Raw genomic sequence first — 8,755 nt, forward strand, 5'->3', positions numbered from 1 at the left:
GAAACAGCGGCTAAATCTGGATTTTGCGCACACTCGATTGGCTGATCAGAAGCTTCTGGGAAACACCCTCGAGAGCATCCGATGCCGATGGAAATCCAGATCTGGGAAACACCCTCGAGCTGGATTGCGGCGGACAGAACAAGCACTGCGGACTGGGAAACACCCTCGACCGCTATCTGTGACCTCGGACGAAGATCGCCGGAGCTCGGGAATCGCCGACGATGAAGAAGAATTGCTCACTGATCTAGAATTTGGAACGGGGACTTCGGCGTCGCGGTGGAGAAGAATAAGCTATAGTGGAATGTCGCGAGGAAGCCTAGCCCAGCATCACTGTAGCTTCTCTCGGGTTTAAATACTCCTCAGATTATATCGGATGGTCCAGATTGCTCGGGCTTGATCAACGGCTGTGATGTCTTCAGATCTGGATCAAAACTCTCGGATCTTCATCAATGGCTCAGATCTGCTCCTCATTAGGTCAGATTGACCAGATTCTCAACGGATGGCTCAGATCTCTCCGATCTTCAACGGACGGTTCATAATGCTCCAAGGTTTGATCGCCTCATTAAGCCCTTGATTTGAGCCCAAATGCGGTCTGATTTGATCGGGTCGATGACCATTTTGATGCCTACAAAATAATAATCAAAGATTAGCATCAAATACCATGATAATTGACTAAATTACAATTAAGTCCAAGATCACATGCAATTATGAAATATAATGTATATGTGAGATTAAGCTATGAATAAACCATCAAAAGCATGCATTATAAATCAAGATAATATAGCCAAAATCATGGTTATCAGATGCCATGTAAAATGATTGATAACATAAAACTGTCGGTGAAAAATCCTATAACAAACATATCTTTCATCAATAAATAAATAATAAGTTAATAATAATATAATTATATTTAGAGAAAATGTCTTCGGCATTTTTTTCTATAATTCTTTGGTGGTCTAAAAAATCCTTAGAGGAGTAGTCGTCAAGTATCCATATACATACAAATATACACCAATTAATATAATACTATCGAAATATATATCTATTAAATTCATTAAGTGGTGTATATTTATATGATAACTATATTAATTATAGGTAATATTTGCAATATGTTTTACTTGGTGTTTACTCACTATCGATAAATTATTAAAAGAATCACTTAGTTACTATTTTTTATTAATTTATTAATTACAGGAAGTGCCATGGTTGAAATTTTAATGACGGACCAACTAACGAGTCGAGTAAGATTTATATATATTGATTACAAAACTAAATAGATAGTGGAACGATATTAACTTTATTTAATTATATATTAATTAACTATGTTATGTTATGTTATGCCTGTAGATTCCATTAATAGGACATATATTGTGGTATTGCATGGATTTTATATTTGAAATAGTAGTGGATTATAAGAATATTATAATTGGAACCAAACAGTACAAGAATATTGCATACTTCATTTTTTTTTCCTTATCGTTATGTTTCATGCAAGTAAATTTGATCGGTTGAAAAAATATTTATTACTAATTAATTCAATTAAATTTATTAAATGAAGTGTGTGTACCTGTCCTTACCATTCAACAAAATTAATGCTGCAAACACTAGGAAGTTTTCATTTATGCTGATGGCATTCGTCCTATGGTGGAAGTACATGATGCATAAGAATCCGACATTGCTTATATTTGCCACACTCACATCCGGTAGTATCACTATCTACCGGCTCTACTAGGACTTTATCATGTACTAGAGCCTCCTTGATTTCCAACCCCCAACCGCTTTCTCATAGATGAACTCATATTGAAAAGAAAATCATATTACTATGTCTCTATGGTAAGTCATTTATTAATACGGTTAAGTAATCGATTATATATTCATATTATATATAAATATTATAGTTCTTAAACCTTATACTTCGATTTACATGGATCTATAATTAAGTCAAGGAGAGAACCGAATAATTAATTTCCGCTTCTTTGAAAATCATTCAACACACAAATTGGAATTTCTACATTGACATATATGCTTAATGAATTTAATAGCTATATATATTTTGATAATATTATATTGATTGGTGTATAATTATATTTGCATACATATGTACAAATTAGAAAATGCAGAGCACTTGATTGTTAGTTTTCTTTTCCATTTTTTTTTAACTTTTAAAAAATCTTATTCTTCTTTTTTAAGTCCTAGCTTATTGTTATAAATATATATAGAAACTTTCATTCTTCCTATTAGGAGTGAGCAAAAATTAATAAAATCGAATTAACCGATCTAATTTAGAAATTCAATTCGCTTAATTCAATTTTTGGTTTTCATTTTTTTAAATAAGGTTTGATTTTCGGTTTCGATTTTAGATTTTGTAATTCGATCAAACCGAATAAATTGGGTAAACTGAATAAGAATATTAATTTGATTATTATTTATTTAAAAATCTAATTAATTAAACAACTGTGTTTTCTTATTTAAATTGAATATGGTTTTAAAATTTCAATTAATTCTATTGGTGTATAATTATATTTACATACATACGTACAAATTAGAAAATGTAGAGCACTTGATTGTTAGTTTTCTTTTCCATTTTTTTTTTAACTTATAAAAAATCTTATTCTTCTTTTTTAAGTCCTAGCTTATTGTTATAAATATATATAAAAACTTTCATTCTTCCTATTAGGAGTGAGCAAAAATTAGTAAAATCGAATTAACCAAACTTAACCGATCTAATTTAGAAATTCAATTCGCTTAATTCAATTTTTGGTTTTCATTTTTTTTAAATAAGGTTTGATTTTCTGTTTCGATTTTAGATTTTGTAATTGATCAAATCAAATAAATTGGGTAAACTGAATAAGAATATTAATTTAATTATTATTTATTTAAAAATCTAATTAATTAAACAAATGCGTTTTCTTATTTAAATTGAATAAGGTTTTAAAATTTCAATTAATTATATCGAAAATTGAATTAACTGGTATTTTATCGGTTCGATTTTTATATAAGAAATTGATCGGTTCTATTTCCAATTTATTTAATTTGATCAGTTTGATTTTGAACGAATATTCAGTAATACTTGTTGGACATGTAATTCCAATATGGTGTGTAGAATTAGACATAGAATTCTGATGATTGAGTTGTTTTTGAATAATTCCTCTAACACTAAGTTTTAAAGTTGGGCAACAGCTAGAGTTAAATATGTCATTGTGATGTGATCTTACCTCATTTTTTTCTCAAAATTTGAAGAGGCTTCATATATTCCTTGTTTTTTTTCTAATTTATTGTAATACTTATAATAGAAAGAATTTTTTAAGTAGGGCGGTGAATAATTTTATTACGGTGACATGCCAATACATTGCATCCATAAAAGAATATGTGCAAACATTAATCAAGACATATATACTGTATGGAATGGAATATTACATAAAGAATATTATAAAATTATTGATGAAAAACTATTGAAAGTGATATCAAACAATCGAGATAAGAATTAATACATAGAGAATTCTACCAAAATATCAATGTAATCATTAGGATGCACATTGAATTAAACAGTCGAACTAAGATGACATGTAAATGATAGATAACACAAAATTTTTGGTGAAAAATCCTATAACAAACATATCTTTCATTAATAAATAATTAATAAGTTAATAATAATATAATTATATTTAGATAAAATGTATTCGAACATTTTTTCTATAATTCTTGGGTGGTCTAAGAAGTCCTTAGGGGAGTAGTCGTCCAGTATCCTTATATATACAAATATACATCAGTTAATATAATATTATCAAAATATATATAGCTATTAAATTCATTAAGCATATATGCTTAATGAATTTAATAGCTATATATATTTCGATAATATTATATCAATTGGTGTATATTTGTATGTATATGATAACTATATTAATTATAGTTAATATTTGCACTATGTTTTCCTTGGTGTCTATTTACTATCCATAAATTATTAAAAGAATCAATTAGTTACAATTTTTTATCAATTTATTAATTACAGGAAGTGCGGGGTAGGGGTAGAAGTTTTGTATAAATGTATCGTCGTGTTATTAAGTATTTTGCTTTAAGTTTTTTTCTCTATAAGAGGTGGAATAGAATAACCCGATTCAAGCGTAATGATCATACGTCTGTAATACATTGTATGTCCCATAATAGGTCCCCTTCTTCTACCATTTCCCGGGAGTCGATGACTATTCATAGCTATTACCTTGACACCAAAGAAGAGTTCGACCCAATGCTTTATTTCTGTCCTAGTTGATCCTAATTCGACATTAGAAGTATATTGATTGTTCCCCAATAACCGAATACTTTTTTCTGTAAATACTGTATATTTGATTCCATCCATAAATCCATTTTCTTCCCTATGAGTTCCAGTATCGATAAGAATTCTAGTTCTTACTGTTCATATGTTAGTTGAAATTTTAATGACGGACCAACTAACGAGTCGAGTAAGATTTATATATATTGATTACAAAACTAAATAGTTAGTGGAACGATATTAATTTTATTTAATTATATAATACTGCAAACGGTAGGAAGTTTTCATTTACGCTGTTGGCATTCATCCTACGGTGGAAGTACATGATGGACAAAAATCTGATATTGCTTATATTTGCCATACTCACATCCGGTAGTATCACTATCTACCGGCTCTACTGGGACTTTATCATGGACTGGAGCCTCCTTGACTTCCAATCCTCCAACCGCTTTCTCATAGATGAACTCATATTGAAAAGAAAATCATATTAATATATCTCCATTGTAAATCATTGATTAATACAGTTTATTCATATTATATGGAAACATTACATATCTTAAACCTTATCCTTCGGTTTACATGGATTATGAATTTGATGCCGCTAGAATTAAGTCAAGGAGAGAACCGAATAATTAATTTCCTATTCGCTTCCTTGAAAATCATTCAACACACAAATTGGAATTTCTACATTGACATATATGCTTAATGAATTTAATAGCTATATATATATTAATAATATTATATTGATGTAGGGGTGTCAATTCGGGTGGGTCGGGTCTGGTTGAGTTTTTTTTTGTAACCCAACCTAAACCCGACCCGAACCCGAGTTCAACCCAAAACACCTCAACCCGAACCCGAACCCGACCAACCCGATCAACTCGAACCCGACCCATATAACCCGAAAATCCGATTAAAAATGACTTTTTGGGGCTATTTTTCCTATAATTCTTCACTTTTATCTCAATACTCCATCATTATCATACAAACATGATATTAATATACATAAAAACATCTAAATTTTTAAAATAAAATTTAATTTAACCCCAAAAAAACCCACAAAATCCTATATTTAATTCAACCCGGGTCAACCCGAACCCGACCCGACCCAATCCGAAATTTTTTTACTCTCCAACCCTCCAACCCGAACCCGACCCGAACCTGAAAATGCCCAACCCGAACCTGATTTTTTTCGGGTCGACTCGGGTTAGGTCGTCGGGTCGGGTTCATTTTTGACACCCCTATATTGATGGGTGTATAATTATATTTGCATACATATGTACAAATTAGAGAATGGACAAAGCACTTGATTGTGAGGTTTGTTTTCCATTTTTTTTAACTTTTTAAAAAATCTTATTCTTCTTTTTTAAATCCTAACTTATTGTTAGAAATATATATAGAAACTTTCAGTCTTTCTATTAGTAGTGAGTAAAAATTTAGTAAAATCGAATTTACCGAACTTAATCGACCGAATTTAGAAATTCAATTTGGTTAATTCAGTTTTTGGTTTTCATTTTTTTAAATAAGGTTTGATTTCGATTTAAGATTTTGTAATTAGATCAAACCGAATAAACAGGGTAAATTGAATAAGAATATTAATTTGATTATTATTTATTTAAAAATCTAATTAATTAAATAAATATTTTTTTATTTAAATTGAATAAGGTTTTAAAATTCCAGTTAATTCTATTGAAAATTGAATTAACTAGTATTTTATTGGTTTGATTTTTTTAAAAAATTGATCGGTTCAATTTTCAATTTAGTCAATTCGATTGGTTCGATTTTGATCGAATATTCAGTTCTACTCATTAGACATGTAATTCTAATATGGCGTGTAGAATTAGACATGAAATTCTTATGTAAGAATTTTTTTCAATAATTCCTATAACATTAAATTTAAAAAGTTGGGCAACAGCTAACCGTTAAACAGGTGATTGTGAATATGATCTATGTCATTTTTTCTTCAAAATTTGAAGAGGCTTGAGATATTCCTTGATTTTTTTTCTAATTTATTTAATTGTAATACTTGTAATAGAAAGAATTTTTTAAGTAGGGCTGTGATTTAGTGGTGAAAAAAATGTTTGTTCCTATATTGGAACAACTTCAAAATAAATTGCATTTTTAAGTGTCTTTAATTTTAAAGCTTAAGATGCATAAACTTTTCTCAAATTGATATGTTAATTTATAGAACTTTCTATCATTTTTTTTCTCAAAAATGAGGTACGTACTATCTTAGTTTTTTCATGGCTAGAGATGTACTTAGGAAGGAGGGGAAAACTATACAAAGGATGGTACTATCTTCATTTTGGAAGTCACTGCTAGGATTAACATTGAAGCAGGAGTCACACTTGGGACATGGACAAATTTACTCTAATTTCATGTTTGTCATACATGCTTGTGAACTTTATGAGTATTTTTGTGTTGTCATTTTTCTTAAGTGTATAGGGACAAATGATTAATCTCTCAAGAGAAGTGTCTTACATGTAGTCACCGCCTTATTTCTCTTTATGTTGTTATTTTTCTTAATTGTTTAGATGCATTTATTTTCTTACTTGCGCAGGTACATATGCTTAATGAATTTAGTAGTTATATACATTTCGATAGTATTATATTAATTTGTGTATATTTGTATGTATATGATAATTATCTCACTATTTTATTAAAAATCTCTCCCCTTTACTAACTAATTTTGATGAAGCCTAAAACGAATTTACGTTAATATCTTTTTTTTCTAATCACACAAAAAATAATTTCAAGATTTATTAGTAATTCCACAAGCGAAACAATCAGTGATCTAGAGTTCGAGACTCAGCTGCGATGTATTATTATGAATTTTTATCATCATTAATTTTCTCTAGTTGTTCTATATAAAAAAATATAGTTCTCTTTAGTCCCACATCTTAAAATTGACAACACTATGATCAAAGAAGCTTTTATAAATATTTTAGGCCGACAATGTTAAAAAATATACTTTTCTTAGTTTTTTTTACTAAGATAAGTATAATATTAAATTAAATTATTTTTTTTCATAGGGAAGTCCGTTACAGTAGTTTGTTGCTTGGATTCTTTGGCGTCACCCTTGCATTATTGCATGGGTCTGACGAATCTTACCAAAATAATTAATTCTTGATTCTGAACGACACTTGAAAATCTAAACAATTCGGAAAAGTCAGGTACTTTACCCTAATGACTCTACTTTAGTATTTTAATGCTAAAATACTTTAATTAATATAATTTTATTATAAAGGATCAATGTGATTTCAATGTATTATATTACACATGCGACGTGTGCACGATCACTAGTATTAATATTTGCATTATGTTTTCCTTGGTGTGTACCTACTATCAATAAATTATTAAAAGAATCACTTAGTTACTATTTTTTATTAATTTATTAATTACATGTCGATAGTTAAAATTTTAATGACGGACCAACTAAGTACGATTTATAATAAGTTTACCTCCATTTAATTATATATTAATTAACTATGTTAGGCTATGCATGTAGATTCCATTAATAGGTCATATAATGTGGTATTGCATGGATTTTATATTTGAAATAGAAGTGGATTTTTGAAGATTACCATTTGAACTAAACAGTACAAGAATATCGCATACTTCATTTTTTTTCTTATGGGTTATGTTTCATGCAAATATATTTGATCAGTTGAAAAAATATTTATTATTAATTAATTCAATTAAATTTATTAAATGAAGTGTATGTATCGGGCCTTACCATTCAACAAAATTAATACTGCAAACATTAAGAAGTTTTCATTTACGCTGTTGGCATTCGTCCTATGGTGGAAGTACATGATGCACAAGAATCCGACATTGCTTATATTTGCCATACTCACATCCGATAATATCACTATCTATCGGCTCTACTAGGACTTTATCATGGTTCGGAGCCTCCTTAACTTTCAATCCCCCAACCGCTTTCTCATAGATGAACTCATATTGAAAAGATAATCATATTACTATATATTCATGGTAAGTAATTGATTAATAGAGTTAACTAATTGATTATATATTCATATTATATATAAATATTTCAGGTTTTAAACCTTATACTTCAGTTTACATGGATCATGAATTTGATCTTGCTAGAATTAAGTCAAAGGAGAACAAAAATGAATTTCCTATTCACTTCCTTGAAAATCAACCGACACATAAATTGGAATTTCTACATTTACATATGCTTAATGAAATTAATAGCTATATACATTTTGATAATATTATATTGATTAGTGTATAATAATATTTGCATACATATGTACAAATTAGAATGCACATAGCACTTGATTGTGAGGTTTGTTTTCCCATTTTTTTTAACTTTAAAAAAAACCTTTTTCTTCCTTTTGTAAATCCTAGCTTATTATTAGAAATGTATATAGAAACTTTCATTCTCCTATTAGTAGGGATGAACAACAATTCTATAAAATTTAATTTACTGAATTGAATCACCGAATTTAGAAATTCGAATAA

Source organism: Zingiber officinale, unplaced genomic scaffold (genome assembly GCF_018446385.1).
Source record: "Zingiber officinale cultivar Zhangliang unplaced genomic scaffold, Zo_v1.1 ctg128, whole genome shotgun sequence".
Lineage (NCBI taxonomy): Eukaryota > Viridiplantae > Streptophyta > Magnoliopsida > Zingiberales > Zingiberaceae > Zingiber > Zingiber officinale.